The sequence below is a fragment of the Mesoplodon densirostris genome, chromosome 6, assembly GCF_025265405.1.
Source record: "Mesoplodon densirostris isolate mMesDen1 chromosome 6, mMesDen1 primary haplotype, whole genome shotgun sequence".
Taxonomy (NCBI): Eukaryota; Metazoa; Chordata; class Mammalia; order Artiodactyla; family Ziphiidae; genus Mesoplodon; species Mesoplodon densirostris.
The window spans coordinates 120,618,318-120,641,070 of NC_082666.1; positions in this window are offsets into that span (position 1 = coordinate 120,618,318).

The window sequence follows — 22,753 nt, forward strand, 5'->3', positions numbered from 1 at the left end:
GAGAAAGATTTTATTAGGTAAATACTGCAGTAAGTCACCTTTTCATCCAAATGCGTACAAAGATGTTTGGCCTTTTGTCATTTTTCCTCCTTTGCCAAAGGAATTGATCCACTCACCTCCCTGAATTGTTCCTCATGTGGGTTCATAGGAGGCAGATGTCCTTTAGGGTGAGGAGATGTGTCATCTGCTTAGGAAGAAACTTTCAGAGTAGAGGCTTCTGGTTTTAATTTTGTTGGCTGGAGCAGGCAACATTTCTTTGACTGTAAAACTGGGTAAATTTATAGACATGTTCCTAGGGAATGAAAAATTGAATCAGTGCCCTCAAGCTTGATATACAGAGGTAACTTCTGAAGTGGGAAAATCAAAGAATGAAAGAAAGAAAGAAAGAAAGAAAGAAAGAAAGAAAGAAAGAAAGAAAGAAAGAAAGAAAGAAAGAAAGAAAGAAAGAAAGAAAGAAGGAAGGAAAGAAAGAAAGAAAGAAAGAAAGAAAAAGAAAGAAAGAAGGAAGGAAGGAAAGAAAGAAAAAGAAAGAAAGAAAGAAAGAAAGAAAGGAAGAAAGGAAAAAAAAGATCTCAGACTCCAATGTAGGTAACGAACTTGTAATCACCTGAATATATCAAAGAGGTAAAGTTATTGCTCTGTCTTTTCTCATTTCCATAGACTCCTCTTAGGCTGTGTGTTTTTATTGTTTTTCCCCTTTAAAGTTCTCTGGAACTTCATTTAACATGGTTTCCCTTAAACAAGAATATCATGAAGGTGAAGAATCAGCTAGCAACATGACATGATTTGCTTCTGACTTTTTTTTTTTTTTTTTTTTTTTTGCGGTATGTGGGCCTCTCACTGTTGTGGCCTCTCCCATTGCGGAGCACAGGCTCCAGACGCGCAGGCTCAGCAGCCATGGCTCATGGGCCCAGCCACTCTGCGGCATGTGGGATCTTCCCGGACCGGGGCACGAACCCGTGTCCCCTGCATCGGCAGGCAGACTCTCAACCACTGCGCCACCAGGGAAGCCTGCTTCTGACTTTTGAAGCCTCTTGGGGCAGGTGTGGGCCCTGGGGACTCAGGTCAACATGGAATGGGAGGAAACAAATCCCTGCTCTTGCTACCTGTGCATGGGGACAGGAAAGCAGATGGAGAAAGACAGTCTCTTCTGAAGGTAAGAGGTGACTTAGAAGACGTATATTAAGTCTTGTGGTTGATTATGTTTCTGAAGTGCTCTCAAGAGAACAGTCGTCTAAAAGAAAAGGCAAGTGGGTGGGAACTGTAGGCCTAAGGGGGACCATATTAACTTCTGTAGTCCTTTTTCCCACCCAGGTCCAGCCAGCTGGCTGCCCCATCAGGCTGACTTTGCAGTAGGGAGGATGTTTTGTTAATGGAGTTCAACCTAAAGCCTGACCGCAATTTCTCACAAGGGTGAAAGAACTCCAAAGAACACCCATAATTTCCAATAGTCAAGTCCTCAGCAAATTAATTTTGTTTACCTTGGTTGCTTTTCTCACTAAACGTTGCACTATTGTTGTTTTCAAAAGTGCTAACATGAACAATCCTGGCCTCCTTGAACCCGGAAAAAGGATGGTGTTATTGAGAAGACATGATTGTTTAGACAGGGGTTGGCAGACTTTTTCTGGAATGGGCTAGACAGTAAATATTAATATTTTAGGTTTTGTGAGCCATGTGGTGTCTTGCAACTAGTCAAATAACTCAACTTGCAGTGAGAAAGCAATGAGTGTGGATTTGTTCCAGTAAAACCTTATTATTTGAACTTCACATACATTTTATATGTAATTAAATTGTGTTCTTCTTTTGATATTTTTCAACCATTTAAAACTGGAAAAAACATTCTTAACTCAAAGACCATATACAGGGCTTCCCTGGTGGTGCAGTGGTTGAGAGTCCGCCTGCCGATGCAGGGGACACATGCTCATGCCCTGGTCCGGGAAGATCCCACATGTCACGGAGTGGCTGTGCCCATGAGCCATGGCCGCTGAGCCTGCGCGTCCGGAGCCTGTGCTCTGCAATGGGAGAGGCCACAACAGTGAGAGGCCCACATACCGCAAAAAAAAAAAGACCATATACATACAGATGGTGAGCTGGATTTGCTCCATGGTCTATGTAGGTTGCCGACTCCTGTTCTAGGGTATTGGAGTCAATATTTTTGAGTAAGAAAACACTTTAAAAGTCAACTGTATTGAGGTATACTTTGTACACAATAAAAAATACCCATTAGGGTTTCCCTGGTGGCTCAGTGGTTGAGAGTCCGCCTGCCAATGCAGGAGACACGGGTTCGTGTCCCGGTCCAGGAAGATCTCACATGCCGCGGAGTGGCTGGGCCCGTGAGCCATGGCCGCTGAGCCTGTGCGTCTGGAGCCTGTGCTCCACAACGGGAGAGGCCACAACAATGAGAGGCCCACGTACTGCAAAAAAAAAAAAAAAAAAAAAATACCCATTAAAAATTTTAGTAGACTAATTTTCAGAGCAGTTTTAAGTTCAGAGCAAAATTGCATGTAGAGTACAGAGATTCCTAATATATCCCTGTCCCCATTCATACACAGCCTTCCCCACTATCAACATCCCCCACCAGAGTGGTGCATCTGTTACAATTGATGAAGCTACACTGACACATCACTATCACCCAAAGTCCATAATTTATATTAGGGTCGACTCAGTGTTGGACATTCTATGGGTCTGGGCAAATGTATTAATGACATGTATCTACCATTGCAGCAACATACAGAGTAATTTCATTGCCTTAAAAATCCTCTGTGCTCCACTTATTCGTCCCTCCCTCCCCACTAAATGTACCAATTTAAAATGCACAGTTCAATGAGTATTGATAATTAATATACTCATGTAATCACTGCCACAATCAAGATATAGAACATCTCTATCACCTTATAAAGTTCCCTTGTGCTCCTTCCTAGTCAGTTGGACCACCACCTCTAGCCTCAGACAAGGAATGGTCTGACTTTTGTCATTTAATTGATTAGACCTTCTCTTTCCTAGGATTTTATATAAATAGGATTATATAGCATGTACTCTTTGGTGTCTGGCTTCTTTCGCTCAGCTTGATGTTTTTGAGATTCATCCATGTTGTTACATGAATCAACAGTAATTCTTTCCTTCTTAAGGCTGAATACCCTCCATTGTGTGGCTATACACATTTATTTATCCATATAGCTATTGATGGACTTCCGGGTTTTTCCTCTTTTCTTTCTTATTATGAATAAAGCTACTATGAACTTTCATATATGAGTCTTTGGGTGAACGTATGTTTTCATATGTCTTGAGTAAATGCCTAACAGTGGAATTGCTGCATCATATGATACATGTGTATTTGACTTTATAAGAAGTTGCCAAATTTTCCAAAGTGGTTGTACCATTTTACATTCTCACCAACAGTATAAGAGAGTTCTGGTTATTCCACACCCTCATCAACAGTAGTGGGTATGCAGTGGTGTCTTATTGTGGTTTTAATTTGCATTTATCTGATGAATAGTCATGTAGAGAATCTTTTCACGTGTTTATTGACCATTTGCATATCATCTTTGTGAACTGTCTGTTCACATTTTTGCCCATTTTTAGTTGGGTTGTCTTATATTAAGTTATGAACTCTATATATTTTGGATATAAGCCCTTTGTCAGACATATGTATTGCAAATATTATCTCCCAGTGTGTAGCTTGCCTTTTCATTTCTTAAAGGAGTCCTTTGATCAGCAGATGTTTTAAACTTGATAAAGTTCTATTTACCAATTATTTTATGGCTCATAACGAAAAAAATCCCTTTCAATATTTAAAAACTTCATGGATCCTCATATGATGGTGGGTATATTTTAAGATCTACCAGTTGCAAAAATACGTAATACAAAGGTTGCTCAGATTTTTCTCTTTTTTAACAGCTTTATTGAGATATTCACATTCTATATAGTTTGCCAATTTAAAGTATAAAATTCAATGGCTTTTAGTATATTCACAGATATGTGTAACCATCACCACCATCAGCTTCAGAACATTTTCCTCATCTCAAAAAGAAACCCCATACCTTTTGCCTATAACCCTTTCATCTCTCCATTCTTTTCCCCCAGGCCTGGGCCACCACTAATCTACTTTCTGTCTCTATAGGTTTCCTTATTCTCAACATTTAACATGGATGGAATAATATAATAGATATTTTGTCACTGGTTTCTTTCAATTAGCAGAATGTTTTTAAGGTTCATCCATGTTACAGCATGTATCAGTACTTCTTTTCTTATGGTCGTATAATAATATTACATTGATGGACATTCCACATTTTGTTTTTACATTCATCAGCTGATGGACATTTGGGTTTTTTCCACATTTTGGCTATTATTAATAATGCTGCTCTAAACATTTGTGAACAAGTTTTTGTGTGGGCATATGTTTTCATTTCTCTTGGGTATATACCTAGGAGTGGAATTGTTGGGTCACACAGTAATGTTACGTTTAATCATTTGAGGAACTGTCAGACTGCTATAGAAAGTGTCTGCACCATTTTACTTTCCACCAGCAGTGAGCGAGGGTTCTGATTTTTCCACATTTTTGCCAACATTTGTTATTATCTGGCTCTGATTTTAGCCAAATGAAGAGGTATCTCACTGTGGTTTTGACTTGTATTTCCCTGATGACTAATGATGTCACGTATCTCTTTGTGTGCTTATTGGCCATTTGTATGTCTTCCTTGGAAAAATGTCTATTTAGTTCTTTTGGCTTTCTAAAAAATTGGGGTTTTGTCTTTTTATTATTGAGTTGTAAGAGTTCTTTAATAGTCTAGATAAAATTCTCTTATATATGGTTTGCAAATATTTTCTCCCATTATGCAAGTTGTCTTTTCATCTTCTTGATGGTGTCCTTTGAAGCACAAAAGCTTTTATTTTTATGAGCTCCAACATATCTACCTTTTTCTTCATTTCTTGTGGTTTTTTTGTGTCATATCTAAGAATTCCATACCAAATTCAAGGTCATGAAGATTTACCCCTATGTTTTCTTTTAAGAATTTTTTAGTTTTAACATCAGTTTTTTGCTCCATTTTGCATTAATTTTGTTTATGATGTGAGGTAAGGGTCTGATTTCATTCTTTTGCATGTGGCTATTCAGTTGCCCCAGCACCAATTCTTCAAAGGACTATTCTTTGCCCATTGAATGGTCTTGGCACCCTTGTCGAAAATCAGTGGAACAGAGACGTATGGATTGATTTCTGGACCCTCAATTCTGTTCCATTGGTCTGTATGTCTATTTTCATGCCACTACCATACTGTCTTGATTACGTTTCTTTGTAGTGAGTTTTGAAATTGAGAAGTGTGAGTCTTCCTACTTTGTTCTATTTTTCAAGACTGTTTTGGCTACTGACGGTCTCTTGCAATTTGATACGAATTTTAGAATCAGCCTTCCATTTTCTTCCATTTTCTACAAAGAAGTCATATGGGACTCTGATAGGGATTCCATTAAATCTGTAGATTAATTTGGGAAGCATTGCCATCTTAACAATGTTAAGACTTCTGATGCGTGAACATGGGAAATTTCTTCATTTATTTAGATCTTCTTTAATTTCTTTCAAAAATGTTTTATAGCTTTCAGAGTATAAATTTGCACTTCCTTTGTTCAATGTATTCCTCAGTATTTTACTTCTTTTTAATGCTATTGTAATGGAATTGTTTTTGAAATTTTATTTTTGGATTGTTCATTGTAAGTATGTAGAAATATAATTGATTTTTGTACATTGATCTTGTATCCTGCAACATTGTTGAACTTGTTTATTAGTTCTAATAGTTTTTAGTTGATTCTTTAGAGTTTTCTATATATAAGATAATATCATTTGCCAATAGAGATAGTTGTAACTTCTTCTTTTCCAACCTGGATGACTTTGATTTCTTCTTATGACCTAATTGTCACGTGTGGAACGCCCAATGCAGTATTGAATAGAAGTGGTGAGAACAGATATCTTTGTCTTGTTACCGATCTTAGGGGAAAAGCATTCAACCTTTCACCATAAATATGGTTTTAACTGTGTGGTTTTTTGCTCATGCCTTTTATCAGGTTAAGAAAGTTCCCTTCTATTCCTAGTTGTTCAGTGTTTTTATCATGAAAAGGTGTTGATTTTTTTTAAATGCCTTTTCTGCATCTTTTTTTTTCTGATTTCTAGTTTTTTTATTTTTTACATCTTTATTGGAGTATAATTGCTTAACAATGGTTTATTAGTTTCTGCTTTATAACAAAGTGAATCAGTTATACATATACATATGTTCCCATATCCCCTCCCTCTTGTGTCTCCCTCCCACCCTCCCTATCCCACCCCTCCAGGCGGTCACAAAGCACCGAGCTGATCACCCTGTGCTATGCGGCTGCTTCCCACTAGCTATCTACCATACGTTTGGTAGTATATATATATCCATGTCTCTCTTTCGCTTTGACACAGCTTACACTTCCCCCTCCCCATATCCTCAAGTTCATTCTCTAGTAGGTCTGTGTCTTTATTCCTGTCTTACCCATAGGTACTTCATGACATTTTTTTTTCTTTTTAAATTCCATATATATGTGTTAGCACATGGTATTTGTCTTTCTCTTTCTGACTTACTTCACTCTGTATGACGGACTCTAGGTCTATCCACCTCATTACAAATAGCTCAATTTCGTTTCTTTATATGGCTGAGTAATATTCCATTGTAAACATGTGCCACATCTTCTTTATCCATTCATCTGATGATGGACACTTAGGTTGTTTCCATCTCTGGGCTATTGTAAATAGAGCTGCAATGAACATTTTGGTACATGACTCTTTTTGAATTATGGTTTTCTCAGGGTATATGCCCAGTAGTGGGATTGCTGGGTCATATGGTAGTTCTATTTGTAGTTTTGTAAGGAACCTCCATACTGTTCTCCATAGTGGCTGTACCAATTCACATTCCCACCAGCAGTGCAAGAGTGTTCCCTTTTTTCCACACTCTGTCCAGCGTTTATTGTTTCTAGATTTTTTGATGATGGCCATTCTGACTGGTGTGAGATGATATCTCATTGTAGTTTTGATTTGCATTTCTCTAATGATTAAAGATGTTGAGCATTCTTTCATGTGTTTGTTGGCAGTCTGTATATCTTCTGTGGAGAAATGTCTATTTAGGTCTTCTGCCCATTTTTGGATTGGGTTGTTTGTTTTTTTGTTATTGAGCTGCTTATAAATTTTGGAGATTAATCCTTTGTCCATTGCTTCATTTGCAAATATTTTCTCACATTCTGAGGGTTATCTTTTGGTCTTGTTGATGGTTTCCTTTGCTGTGCAAAAGCTTTGAAGTTTCATTAGGTCCCATGTGTTTATTTTTGTCTTTATTTCCATTTCTCTAGGAGGTGGGTCAAAAAGGATCTTGCTGTGATTTATGTCATAGAGTGTTCTGCCTATGTTTTCCTCTAAGAGTTTGATAGTTTCTGGCCTTACATTTAGGTCTTTAGTCCATTTTGAGCTTATTTTTCTGTATGGTGTTAGGGAGTGATCTAATTTCATACTTTTACATGTCCCTGTCCAGTTTTCCCAGCACCACTTATTGAAGAGGCTGTCCTTTCCTCACTGTACATTCCTGCCTCCTTTATCAAAGATAAGGTGACCATATGTGCGTGGGTTTATCTCTGGGCTTTCTATCCTGTTCCATTGATCTATCTTTCTGTTTTTGTGCCAGTACAATACTGTCTTGATTACTGTAGCTTTGTAGTATAGTCTGAAGTCAGGGAGCCTGATTCCTCCAGCTCCATTTTTCATTCTCAAGATTGTTTGGCTATTCGGGGTCTTTTGTGTTTCCATACAAATTGTGAAATTTTTTGTTCTAGTTCTGTGAAAAATGCCAGTGGTAGTTTGATAGGGATTGCATTGAATCTGTAGATTGCTTTGGGTAGTAGAGTCCTTTTCACAATGTTGATTCTTCCAATCCAAGAACATGGTATATCTCTCCATCTATTTGTATCATCTTTAATTTCTTTCATCAGTGTCTTATAATTTTCTGCATACAGGTCTTTTGTTTCCTTAGGTAGGTTTATTCCTAGATATTATATTTTTTTGTTGCAGTGGTAAATGGGAGTGTTTTCTTGATTTCACTTTCAGATTTTTCATCATTAGTATATAGGAATGCCAGAGATTTCTGTGCATTAATTTTGTATCCTGCTACTTTACCAAATTCATTGATTAGCTCTAGTAGTTTTCTGGTAGCATCTTTAGGATTCTCTATGTATAGTATCATGTCATCTGCAAACCAGTGACAGTTTTACTTCTTTTCCGATTTGGATTCCTTTTATATCCTATTCTTCTCTGATTGCTGTGCCTAAAACTTCCAAAACTATGTTGAATAAGAGTGGTGAGAGTGGGCAACCTTGTCTTGTTCCTGATCTTAGTGGAAATGGTTTCAGTTTTTCACCATTGAGGACGATGTTGGCTGTGGGTTTGTCATATATGGCCTTTATTATGTTGAGGAAAGTTCCCTCTATGCCTACTTTCTGCAGGGTTTTTATCATAAATGGGTGTTGAATTTTGTCGAAAGCCTTCTCTGCATCTATTGAGATGATCATATGGTTTTTCTCCTTCAGTTTGTTAATATGGTGTATCACGTTGATTGATTTGCGTATATTGAAGAATCCTTGCATTCCTGGGATAAACCCCACTTGATCATGGTGTATGATCCTTTTAAGGTGCTGTTGGATCCTGTTTGCTAGTATTTTGTTGAGGATTTTTGCATCTATGTTCATTAGTGATACTGGCCTGTAGTTTTCTTTCTTTGTGACATCCTTGTCTGGTTTTGGTATCAGGGTGATGGTGGCCTCATAGAATGAGTTTGGGAGTGTTCCTCCCTCTGCTATATTTTGGAAGAGTTTGAGAAGGAAAGGTGTTAGCTCTTCTCTAAATGTTTGATAGAATTCGCCTGTGAAGCCATCTGGTCCTGGGCTTTTGTTTGTTGGAAGATATTTAATCACAGTTTCAATTTCAGTGCTTGTGATTGGTCTGTTCATATTTTCTGTTTCTTCCTGATTCAGTCTTGACAGGTTGTGCTTTTCTAAGAATTTGTCCATTTCTTCCAGGTTGTCCATTTATTGGCATAGAGTTGCTTGTAGTAATCTCTCATGATCTTTTGTATTTCTGCAGTGTCAGTTGTTACTTCTCCTTTTTCATTTCTAATTCTATTGATTTGAGTCTTCTCTCTTTTTTTCTTGATGAGTCTGGCTAATGGTTTATCAATTTTGTTTATCTTCTCAAAGAACCAGCTTTTAGTTTTATTGATCTTTGCTATCGTTTCCTTCATTTCTTTTTCATTTATTTCTGATCTGATTTTTATGATTTCTTTCCTTCTGCTAACTTTGGGTTTTTTTTTTTTGTTGTTCTTCTTTCTCTAATTGCTTTAGGTGCAAGGTCAGGTTGTTTATTCAAGATGTTTCCTGTTTCTTAAGGTGGGATTGTATTGCTATAAACATCCCTCTTAGAACTGCTTTTGCTGCATCCCATAGGTTTTGGGTCATTGTGTCTCCATTGTCATTTGTTTCTAGGTATTTTTTTATTTCCTCTTTGATGTCTTCAGTGATCACTTCATTATTAAGTAGTGTATTGTTTAGCCTCCATGTGTTTGTAGTTTTTACAGATCTTTTCCTGTAATTGATGTCTAGTCTCAGAGCGTTGTGGTTGGAAAAGATACTTGATACAATTTCAATTTTCTTAAATTTACCAAGGCTTGATTCGTGACCCAAGATATGATCTATCCTGGAGAATGTTCCATGAGCACTTGAGAAAAATGTGTATTCTGTTGTTTATGGATGGAATGTCCTATAAATATCAATTAAGTCCATCTTGTTTAATGTATCATTTAAAGCTTGTGTTTCCTTATTTACTTTCATTTTGGATGATCTGTCCATTGGTTAAAGTGGGGTGTTAAAGTCCCCTACTAGGAATGTGTTACTGTTGATTTCCCCTTTTATGGCTGTTAGTATTTGCCTTATGTATTGAGGTGCTCCTATGTTGGGTGCATAAATATTTACAATTGTTATATCTTCCTCTTGGATCGATCCATTGATCATTATGTAGTGTCCTTTTTTGTGTCTTCTAATAGTCTTTATTTTAAAGTCTATTTTGTCTGATATGAGAATTGCTACTCTAGCTTTCTTTTGGTTTCCATTTGCATGGAATATCTTTTTCCATCCCCTTATGTTCAGTCTGTATGTGTCTCTATGTCTGAAGTGGGTCTCTTGTAGACAGCATATATATGGGTCTTGTTTTTGTATCCATTCAGCCAATCTGTGTCTTTTGGTGGGAGCATTTAGTCCATTTACATTTAAGGTAATTATCAATATATATGTTCCTATTCCCATTTTCTTAATTGTTTTGGGTTTGTTATTGTAGGTCTTTTCCTTCTCTTGTGTTTCTTGACTAGAGAAGTTCCTTTAGCATTTGTTGTAAAGCTGGTTTGGTGGTGCTGAACTCTCTCAGCTTTTGCTTGTCTGTAAACGTTTTAATTTCTCCATCAAATCTGAATGAGATCCTTGCTGGGTAGAGTAATCTTGGTTGCAGGTTTTTCTCCTTCATCACTTTAAGTATGTCCTGCCAGTCCCTTCTGGCTTGCAGAGTTTCTGCTGAAAGATCCGCTGTTAACCTTATGGGGATTCCCTTGTGTGTTATTTGTTGTTTTTCCCTTGCTGCTTTTAATATGTTTTCTTTGTATTTAATTCTTGACAGTTTGATTAATATGTGTCTTGGTGTATTTCTCCTTGGATTTATTCTGTATGGGACTCTCTGTGCCTCCTGGACTTGATTAACTATTTCCTTTCCCATATTAGGGAAGTTTTCAACTATAATCTCTTCAAATATTTTCTCAGTCCCTTTCTTTTTCTCTTCTTCTTCTGGAACCCCTATAATTCGAATGTTGGTGTGTTTAATGTTGTCCCAGAGGTCTCTGAGACTGTCTTCAGTTCTTTTCATTCTTTTTTCTTTCTTCTGCTCTGCAGTAGTTATTTCCACTATTTTATCTTCCAGGTCACTTATCCGTTCTTCTGCCTCAGTTATTCTGCTATTGATCCCATCTAGAGTATTTTTAAGTTCATTTATTGGTTGTTCATCATTGCTTGCTTCATCTTTAGTTCTTCTAGGTCCTTGTTAAATGTTTCTTGCATTTAGTCTATTCTATTTCCAAGATTTTGGATCATCTTTACTATCATTATTCTGAATTCTTTTTCAGGTAGACTGCCTATTTCCTCTTCATTTGTTAGGTCTGGTGGGTTTTTATCTTGCTCCTTCATCTGCTGTGTGTTTTTCTGTCTTCTCATTTTGCTTATCTTACTGTGTTTGGGGTCTCCTTTTTGCAGGCTGCAGGTTCGTAGTTCCCGTTGTTTTTGGTGTCTGTCCCCAGTGGCTAAGGTTGGTTCAGTGGGTTGTGTAGGCATCCTGGTGGAGGGGACTAGTGCCTGTGTTCTGGTGGATGAGGCTGGATCTTGTCTTTCTGGTGGGCAGGTCCACGTCTGGTGGTGTGTTTTGGGGTGTCTGTGGGCTTATGATTTTAGGCAGCCTCTCTGCTAATGGGTGGGGTTGTGTTCCTGTCTCGCTAGTTGTTTGGCATAGGGTGTCCAGCACTGTAGCTTGCTGGTCGTTGAGTGAAGCTGGGTGCTGGTGTTGAGATGGAGATCTTTGGAAGATTTTCGCCGTTTGATACTATGTGGAGCTGGGAAGTCTCTTGTGGACCAGTGTCCTGAAGTTGGCTCTCCCACCTCAGAGGCACAGCACTGACTCCCGGCTGCAGCACCAGAACCTTTCATCCACACGGCTCCTCAATTTGGGATGATTCGTTGTCTGTTCATGTATTCCACAGATGCAGGGTACATCAAGTTGATTGTGCAGCTTTAATCCGCTGCTTCTGAGGCTGCTGGGAGAGATTTCCCTTTCTCTTCTTTGTTCTCACAGCTGCCGGGGCTCAGCTTTGGATTTGGCTCCGCCTCTGCGTGTAAGTCGCCGGAGGGTGACTGTTCTTCGCTCAGACACGGCGGGGTTAAAGGAGCCGCTGATTCAGCGGCTCTGGCTCACTCAAGCCGCGGAGGAGGGAGGGGCACGGAGGCGGGGCGAGCGTGCGGCGTCAGAGGCCGGCGTGACGTTGCACCAGCGTGAGGCGCGCCGTGCGTTCTCCCGGGGAAGACGGTTCTGGATCCCGGGACCCCGGCAGTGGCGGGCTGCACAGGCTCCCCGGAAGCGGGGCGTGGACAGTGACCTGCGCTCGCACACAGGCTTCTTGGCGGCGGCAGCAGCAGCCCCAGCATCCCACGCCCGTCTCTGGGGTCCTCGCTTTTCGCCGCGGCTCGCGCCCGTCTCTGGAGCTCCTTTAAGCAGCGCTCTTAATCTCTCCTTACACACCAGGAAACAAAGAGGGAAGAAAAAGTCTCTTGCCTCTTCGGCAGCTCCAGACTTTTTCCCGGACTCCCTCCTGGCTAGCTGTGGCGCATTAGCCCCTTCAGGCTGTGTTCACGCCGCCAGTCCTCTTCCTGCGCTCCGACCGAAGCCCGAGCCTCAGCTCCCAGCCCCGCCCGCCACGGCGGGTGAGCAGACAAGCCTCTCGGACTGGTGAGTGCTGGTCGGCCCCGATACTCTGTGCGGGAATCTCTCTGCTTTGCCCTCCGCACCCCTGTTGCTGTGCTCTCCTCCGCGGCCCCGAAGCTCCCCCCTCTGCCACCCGCAGTCTCCGCCCGCGAAGGGACTTCTAATGTGTGGAAACCTTTCCTCCTTCACGGCTCCCTCCCACTGGTGCAGGTACCGTCCCTATCCTTTTGTCTCTGTTTATTCTTTTTTCTTTTGCCCTACCCAGGTACGTGGGGAGTTTCTTAACTTTTGGGAGGTCTGAGGTCTTCTGCCAGCGTTCAGTAGGTGTTCTGTAGGAATTGTTCCACGTGTAGATGTATTTCTGGTGTATCTGTGGGGAGGAAGGTGATCTCCGCGTCTTACTCTTCCGCCATCTTCCCCGGAAGTTCTCTCTGCATCTATTAAGATGATCATGTGAGTTTTTTTCACTCAAATTTTTAATAAATTTGTGTTATTAATTACAATGGCATCTACATGCTCAAGAAACATTATTTCCTCAGTGTGCAGACTGGTTGGTTCTGAGTGCTGGATTCTTGGTTGGCTTGAAATGGTGCTGTAAATCTCAGGTGTCTGTAAGCACAGGTTCAGAACCATTGGTCTAACAACCAGATGTCTACCTAATAATGTGGAGTGCTCATTGTTTTACTTTGTGCTACATGTCAGTTTACATAGTGTGATAGAGTCCAAGAGTTAGAAGAGACTTAATTGCTTGAGTTGTCTTCTATTCAATGCAGGAATCTCCTCTACTGTATCCCCAGCACGTGGCCATCAGCTTGGAATACACTCTTGGGAATGAAAGCAGGGCTTCTGGAAAAGGAGCAGTGGCGTTCTGTCATAAAGTTTTGGTATCATTTTCACAAAGACACAGGCTGGGTTTTCTGTATGTAGTTATTTACTATACTAAGAATCAGAGACTCAGAATTTCAGTCTTGGCCTCGACTCTGATTGGCTGTGTAAGTCTAGCTGAGTCTCAGCTCCACTAAGCCTCAGTTTCCTTCTCTGTTAAATGGCAATAATGATGATGATGATAACAGCAATAACATTAAGTATATAATCCTAGCTTCTTCATAGATATTGGGAAGCTGAAAAAAATAATTTATGTGAAGACAATTAAAAATACAAAATTATCTTAGAGATTCTAATTATTAATATCAGACTACCTTGGTATTATTTGAAACCAAAAGAACAGGAATTAATGTCTTTAAAAGGTAGGCACTCAGTATTTGTATTAGTTCCTTAAAAATTCAGAAAAGCAGAGCTCAGGGATTTGGTTTCTATTGGTGTAGATGAAAAGTCCCTTGGGTTGGAGTTGAAAGCTGACTAAGCCAGGTGAACAGGTGTTGGTTGAAGAACTTAGGCGTAAGGGAGTAGTATGGAGCAGAATTCAGCACCCCAAACTCCACTCCAGGACAGAGCTCGTCTCTGAAATTCCTATGATGCGTCCTCCACCCCCAGTATGTGGCAACATGACTGCAAAGAAACCATCACCACAAAACATTCACAGTGGCAACGTTACTTTGGCTGCTGCATTTCAAGCCTGGAAGGAAGATTATAAATAACAATCTGACACTAACAGACAGTGGTTTTGAAGACCAGTTTTGTAGCTAGTTACTTTAGAGATTATTTCTCTCTGTACTGACCTTCCCAAGAAGAAGCTGACAAAGAGTGGAGGAGGCTCCCTCTCCTCCTAGAGCCTGAGGCTTTGTGTTTCTTTTGTTCTCAGTCTGAGGACTTCCATGTTGGCATTTTCTCTGAAGGAAAAGTAAGAGTTCTCCGAATATTTGTATTCCTGCAAACAGACCTTATACCTCCAAATTTGTTTCTCCAACCTCCCTTTCCTGTCTATACAAAAACAAAACAAACAAATAAACAAACCCCCTCAAATCTAAGTACTCACGGGCTCCTATCCAATTTAGACCTTGGGCATCTGTATGAGGAGCCATGGAAATAGTTGAGCTAAAATTTCTCAGACAGAATCAGCATCATTGCCAGAACTCCCTTTGTTTCACCCCTTTCAGGTAATGTGTTCTGAATGGAATAGCAGAGGAAACCAGATGTGAACCACTGAAAACCACTCTTCTTTCCCAGTGCTCCTAGGAAGTCTCCTGTCCTGGGAAATTACTTCTTTGGGGAGAAGAGGGCAGCAGAGAGCCCTTCTCCTTGACCACCTGCAGCAGGCGCTGGATTGAAAATAGCAAGACAGTAGCGGTTGCTGGATTGGTCCTGTCAGCTGGAACCCTTGTTCCCCCAGAGAGCTGAGGTTAGCAATTGTGTTTGTTACTCTGTTGCTGTCCAGCGAAGCTGGAGAACAGTCCAGCATTTTAAGGGCCTGGGTGCGTGGGAGCTGAGAGCTCTTGACAGGCACTGCACTCTTTAAAAGGGGGCACAAGTGTATTGAAAGCAGAGCACATCTCTGCCAGGGTGCTTTGCCAGGGATGACAGATTGCATTGTCTGCACTTTTCTATTTCCCTCTGATGCGGTGGTTGGCATCTCTGAGTCTATGGGAGGTGTTGGGACCTTGTAAATGTAACATTTCCTGGGAGGCCATCGCTGCCACCTTTTTTTTTTTTTTTCTCCCACTTTCTATTTCTGTTTTGTCTTGGTTTAGGGACCAAACTGGAGATGATTGTTTAATTTTCTTTCCCAAACACTCAGGGTCCCATAAGGACTCTTCTAAGAATGCATATATCCAAAGTATTTCCAGAATCCTCCGGGTTCTGCCTGGTTAGCACAGCTGGTTGGAATCATGCAGTAACAAGGGCAAAGTGTGGGTCCTTTTCCTTGTGGGCCACTTAGCTTTGTGCTGTTCTGTGGCCACGGGCTGCACCCCTAGCTCCAATCTGGTAAAATATCATGGATAAATGAAAGCAGATTAAATGCGTAACATAGTATACAACCCATAGGAGGTATTTAATCTACGTTTGCTCAGTGAATGAAAGCAAATCCATCAGAGAATCATAGAATGGCAACAATAAAAAATGATTTTAGGGCTTCCCTGGTGGCACAGTGGTTGAGAGTCCGCCTGCCGATGCAGGGGACATGGGTTCGTGCCCCGGTCCGGGAGGATCCCACATGCTGCGGAGCGGCTGGGCCCATGAGCCATGGCCGCTGAGCCTGCGCATCCGGAGCCTGTGCTCCGCAACGGGAGAGGCCACAGCAGTGAGAGGCCCGCGTACCGCAAAAAAAAAAAAAAAAAAAAAAAGATTTTAGTGACATATCTGCTGCATCCCTTTACCATATTATTTATCAGAGAAAAACAGAGTTCAGAGTCTCCTTGGATTATTTACAGTTACTACTTAACTTCTCTCAGTCAGAGGGCCAGCCAGGATTGCATCTGATTTGTCTTTTTGTCCTTCCCAGCTCTCAGGCTCAGCCTGGAAGTTAATGGAACTTAAGTTGTAATACTCAGCAACCGTCATGGCTAAGAACGGCCCTTCCCAAATGGTTTCACTGTGCAAACACCACACTAGACACAAAGGCTATTAAGGTGACAGGGTTTTGCGTAGAGAAGCCTGTAGTCTAAGAAAGAATTCACCCAGAGCAGTCCCTCCTCCCCCAGGAATAAGGCCCAGAGCAAGCAAAGTGGCAGTATTGGAGCTCAGAGAAAGCCTGGCCTTGGAGCTGCTGCTTGAGAAGGTCCCTGCAGGTGGAGGTCTTAGGGCCTCCAGGGCAGCATAAGAGCAATGACCTTTCCAAGGAGTTAGTGATCAGAGGGCAGAACTGAAGATCAACCTTTCCGACTCTATCGCATACAGAGGAATCATAATTGATGTGTAGAAGGGCACCACCTTGGTGGCTTGTGAGGGAAAGGCCACCTGATTTAATGGAAACATCTACTTTATAGAACAGCACAAACTAGGCAGAGAATTTTTCCAGATAAAGATGCTTTGGACTGCTCTCATGAATAGGTAGAAACACTTGACGGTCTAACTTGCAGGGCAATGGTCTTTGGGATGCACGTAGGGAATTGTTTCTTTTGTAAAGAGTCAGAATCCAGGATTAAAAGCTGAGCAGCACACACTGGGCTCAGAGGGGGGAAACTTGATGGCTCTAATATAGTAGAGAAGGAGGCAAGTTCTAGGAGGGCTGGAGATTGAGGATACCATCTGATATCTGGGCAGTGCCAACTCGCATCAACCCAGGCTGGGGGTGAGAGTCTCTTTGCTTTGCAGAAAACCCCCATCAGGGCAGCTTGTCCTTGCTGTGTCACCTCCTTTCCAGTAGCCCTTTTAGGAATTCCAGTTGCTGTGGTTGGTTTCCCTTAGTTTCTTAGAAGTATTTGTGAGTTTGTGGGTGGGATGCCTATCTCTCTGCACTGGCAGGATGGAAAAATGTGAGCATAACTCCCAAAACAGCTGAGTATAGTTGGGGCAGAGGTTACCCAGTTCTGGATTTGAGAAGACCCAGCAGAGGTGAAGACAGGTGCATTACACAGGAGGTCAAGGGTAAGGCCAACCTCTGCACGCTGGAGGTCTTGTCCATACCAGCCCGAGAGCTTTTGCTCACAGATTCCTCTTTGGCCTATTCTATTCACCCTTTACTCTTTCTTCTGAATTTCTGAAAATCAGCGATATTTTTACTGTTTCTATAATTTTGCCTTTTCCAGAATGTCACATAATTGGAATCACACAGCATAGAGTCTTTACATACTGGTCTCTTTCACTTAGCAATGTGCATTTAAGTTTCTCCATATCTTTTCATGTTTCATAGCTCATTTCTTTTTATCGTTAAATAATATTCCATTGTTTGACTGTACCACACTTTATCTATTGAAGGACATCTTGGTTGCTTCCGTTTCTTGGCAATTATGAGTAAAACTGCTATAAACATTCAACGTGCAGGTTTTGGCGTGAACAAAAAGCTTCAGATCAATCAATAAATACCTAGGAGCGTCCTTGCTGTGTCATATAGCAAGACTATATTTAGCTTTGTAAGAAACTGTCTTCCAAAGGAACTGTACCATTTTGCATTCCTGCCAGCAATAAATGAGAGTTCATATCGCTTCAAATCCTTGACAGCACTTGGTATTGTCAGTGTTTTTTTTAATTTAGCAATTCTAATAGGTGTGTAATGGTATCCCATTGTTGTTTTAATTTGCAATTTTCTAATGACAAGGGATGTGTACCATCTTTTTATGTGTCTATTTGCCATCTGTGTATTGTGGTTCAAACTTCTTTGACTCTGGAGGCCTAGCTCAGAGCCTTAAATAATCATAGGTTCTAAATTAATCATTCGCTGTTTGTCTACCCCAGGTTACAGCTAAAGCCATGTTAAGACTGCTTGAAAAGATTCTTTTTTTTTAAGTTGCCTTAACTTTTCCTTCTGAAACTTTTTCAACATTATACATTTGTATGTAATGCAAATGGATTATTATTACTAGGCACCAGAATTCTTAGAGGAAAAAAGTGCCATTTTTTTGAAAAATATATGATAGCATGAGACAAGGCAATGAAAGTGGTGACAATGTTCCTTGATTGAAACAAAGAGAGCACTCTCTCTCTGTTCTCCAGGGGGAGGATCCAGAAAGAGGGAAGGAAAGAGAAAGAAAGGAGGAATTAGCAGGTGAAAGGAGGCTGAGGTCCACATTCAATGAAGCAACCAGTAGAAATCCCACAATTTTAAGATTAGGGATTTCTGATGTTAAATTTGGAAATCTTCATGTTGCTGTGGTATAACACCCACTTTTGTCCCTCACCACCTCAACACATTTTCAGTAAAGTTGACCACACTTATGAATGCTTTGTGTGAAAGCTTTGTAGTGTTTTAGGAGTTCAAGAATTTGAGTTTCATTTCTGCAGTGAAGAACAGAGATAGCACCTGTGGAAACTGAGAATGAAATGAACCCACCTAGGATTTAGCAACCATCTTGCTGAAGGTTAGGATTTTGACAGGGCATGAATGGAGATTTAAGCTAAGCTTATGTGGCTCTCAAGGGGCCAGGAGACCCTAGCTAAGCTAGCATCTGCATTATAGATACTACAGTAAGAACTCCTTTATAATTCTCAAATTACAATAGAATTTTTTTCTTTGACTCCATCAACCATCATGTAAAGGAAATCTTTTCTTTAGATTGTGCAAATTTAATGCAACCTACATTGAGCTGGACATCCTGACAAATTACTGAGAATCTGCTTGTATGACATTTTACATTTTATTTTTTTAATTGACTTTTTATTGTATAAATCAAGATTCATCCACACACACTCCCCCCCCCATAAGTAAATGGAATCAAAGGGTTTAGTGGGTGGAGACACAACCTGAGCTTCTGTAACTTCCTGGGGACCTTCTCTATCCCTTCTTTTTCCACTGTGTATATCCACTTGGGTGCTACGAGGAGACCAGGAATCCCAGGGTCGTTGGGTGCCGGGGCAGGAGGGGGCATCTGGTGGAGGCCCAGCCCAAGGCCTCAACATATTTTGAGAGCTCATTGCTTACCATGGGCTGCACTGGCTGGATGTGTTAATTTAACCCTAGGAAGTAGGTATTCTCATGTGTGTTTGCACCTGGGGAAGTCAAGGCTTAGAGATTTAAATATTGTGCTCAGTTTGTACTGTTAAAAAGTTGTGCACTCAGGGGCCTCCCTGGTGGCGCAAGTGGTTGAGAGTCCGCCTGCCGATGCAGGGGATACGGGTTCGTGCCCCGGTCTGGGAGGATCCCATATGCCGCGGAGCGGCTGGGCCCGTGAGCCATGGCCGCTGAGCCTGCGCGTCCGGAGCCTGCGCGTCCGGAGCCTGCGCGTCCGGAGCCTGTGCTCCGCAACGGGGGAGGCCACAACAGTGAGAGGCCCGCATACCGCAAAAAAAAAAAAAAAAAAGTTGTGCACTCAGGATTCAAATTCAAGTGATCTGACCCAAAATCTGTATGACATCTTATATGCAAGCTTAATTTTTACATTTTAATTCATTCAAACATATGGTAATGGGAAGGGTCTGAGAGCTTCAAAAATGGAAGAGAGGTCATTGAACATAGATTGATAGAGCTGGAAGAACAGTTAGAGACTACTTTACAGATGAGGAAACGAAGGTAAAGGGAAGTGAATAACTTTCCTTAGGTCATACAACCTTTGGGCAGTAAATTTACTGTATCAATTTGAAGAGAAAGTCTTATTTTCCTTGTTAGGGGCATTTCTACAATGGGCCATCTCCCTACATTACTCAGAGATCTAACTTGGCCATGGAAGAGAACTTGGCCAACTCAAAAGTGTCTATGTCTTGAGATCCTTTCCTCTATTTCATAAAATAATATTGGAGAAAAAAATGGTCTACGTGATCATAAAACACTGAACTTCAGCTTTTTCAGAAGTACCTGCCCCCCCGCCCCAAGTCCAAATTTTGGAGGACTTCAGTGAATGAGATGCTGGCAGACAGTAAGTGGTTAGGTAGGCTTTTTCCCACTTACTGTGTCTCCCAGGACTGAAGATAGTCAACTGAAAAGCAATCAATATATGTTTCACTTTTGTTTTCTGTATAAATAGTTGTCTTATCTGAAATGACCTTTTCCAAGAGCTAATAGCCATAAATTTTTGCAGCTGGATATGTTTAGAAATGCCCCTTAGCTATTTTTGTTGATTTATTTTCTTTGTCTGTATTTGTGCAATCCAGCTTTGGGCATGGAAGCAAGCAGCCCTGGCCATTAGACCTCCACCTCTAATGATATAAACTCAGAGAACATAGTCTCTCTTCTGTGGGAAAGACCCCATATGGAATCCCATGGAGTTATAGCTCAGCCCAGGAGAAATTACTACATGTTGGAGAATCATCTTCAGTTCCTTTTGTGGTAACTTTAGTCTGCATTTCTCCCTGCCTGTTTTGAAATCGATCTATCTCTATCTATCTATCTATCTATCATCTATCTGTCTATCTATCTATTTATCTATCTATCTATTTGCAAATCCAATGTCCAATAATACAGTGGTTATATATTATGGCATATTAAAAGGCCACAAAAATGAAAAGGCAAATACTATTTGCTATGTTGCTTCATGGAAAAGCATATATATGTTAAGTGACCACTGCATATATTTAATTATAGTATGCAAATTTTATTTATACATTTGGATAAAATTTAGACATTTTCTCTAAAAGAGGAAAGTGAACTGACAATTCTTGATGACCTAATATATGCTGAATTTATCGCATTTAATGCATAGAATAACCCTGTAAAAGGCACTATTATCTTCATTTAAAGAGGAAGAATCTGGGTCTCAACAAGGTCAAATAACTTGCCAAAGGTCATACAGCTAATATAAAGGTATAACCAGTGTTCCAGTTCAGTCCAAAAGCTAAGATCCATGCTATTTTTATTCTGTCATGCTGCATTTAGAGAAACCTAACAATTAATGATTTAGGTAAAGAGCTTAGAGTTATGACATTTTTTAGTTAAAAATAAAAATAAATATGAAGATATTTTTGTCCTCCATATTCACTGAGTTACTAATTTCTGAGTGAAGGAAGTATGAGTGGTACAATGGAGAGAACTCATCATCCATTTGTCCTTTCACTATTACCTCTTTCTAGACATCCATTTCCCAGGCAACAATATACATGCTCCGAGGTCTAAAGTCAAACGGCTTCTATGAAAAGAATGCAATAGTTTAAGCCCTGAACGTAAGACAGAGCAATAAAAAAATCAGTATGGGCAGGGCTAAACTTAGATGAAATTTAGAAATAGAAATTTATTTTATTTTCTTTTTCAACCTCCAGCATTCTTTCCCCTCTCTTTTACAGTGACCCATTTTCGGTATCACAAGCTGTCTCTATTGAAATTAATAAACTTATTCAAGACCTCTGAGTGGTTCCCTGGGGACAGTTTGTTTTCTGAAGCTGCTGTAGATCCTTCCAGCTGCCCTAATGAGCAAGGGGTGTGCACCATACGTTTTGTATAATAGGTCGAATATAGGAAGCATGAAGAACGTTCTGAAACTAACTCTTGCCTTCTTTAAGTTTGGTTTGGTATGAAATTTGAATGATTAAACAAGAGTCAGTAAAACATTTTTTTAAATAAACATTAATATTGGGGGATAAATGATTCATCAAGTTTAATTCACTTCTTTTCCCAGGACTATTTATATTTTAGCCAGAGATGGGAATCTTATGGTTCAAGAATGGAATTTCAGATATCAATCAGCAGGTATCAATCAATCAATAGGTCTCCACTGCCCCTGAAATCGTAAAATTGTTTGTTTCCCTGAGGAGTAGCTGAAAGTCAGAAGAGTTGTGGAGATTTGCCCTCACCTCACAGTTAGTAGGTGGTAAACAGGATAGAACCCAATACTTCTCCCTAGAATTGTAGAACTAGAGGGCTGGCAAAGATCTTAAGTTGCAACAGGCATGTCCATTCTCCTTACGATCTCCTCACCAAATGGTTGTCACGTCCCCAGTGACAGGGAACCCACATCAGCCCAGTGATTTCTTAGACATTGCTGATCTGAGCACTATGTCACCTTGATGACTCCACCTACAGGACAACACAGGAAAAGACTAATGCTTCCCTTCTCTGCTCTGACGCTTCTGATTCAAATCCCTGCATCATTCCGATTAAGCTTCTCTGAACTTGCTACAGTTTACCTCAAAATATGGTTCTCAGAACCAAACCTAGGACTCCAGGTGAGGTCTGGACTTATTTATTCCTTCCTTCCTTCATTCAGCAGAAATATATTTGATCAGTGTCAGACTACACTGAGCTCAGTGCAAAGTAAGGAGGAAAGCTTAGTCCTGTTGCTCAGGACAAGATACATTTTTGGTTCCTGTCCAAGATCAAATTCGTTCTGGTTTTTAGGGGTTTATGGTCAGCTAGCTCTCCTAAGTTCTTTCCCATGGACTCCTATTGTAGTGGGTGCCTTGAGTTCTACCAAGCTGTTTCTCTGTGTGGGAAGCTTGCCCTATTTGTGTGAAAACCCATCCTGTCACCGGGGGGTGGGGGGAGGGGGTGCCTACACAGGCTTTTATAAAACCCATTTGGGTTGTAATGAGAACACTTTTCCTCAGATCCCGGTCCAGCTTTTATTTTTCCCTGATGCCAAAGTTGACATGCCCCCGGTATATCTCTGTAATAAAACCTAATCTCTAGGACAGGGAGCCATCTCTGCACTCAGGGGTCAATCAGAAGCCAAGGAGAGGGTGGTGAGCTCACATGTACATGCAGATGCTTCTGCAGGCTG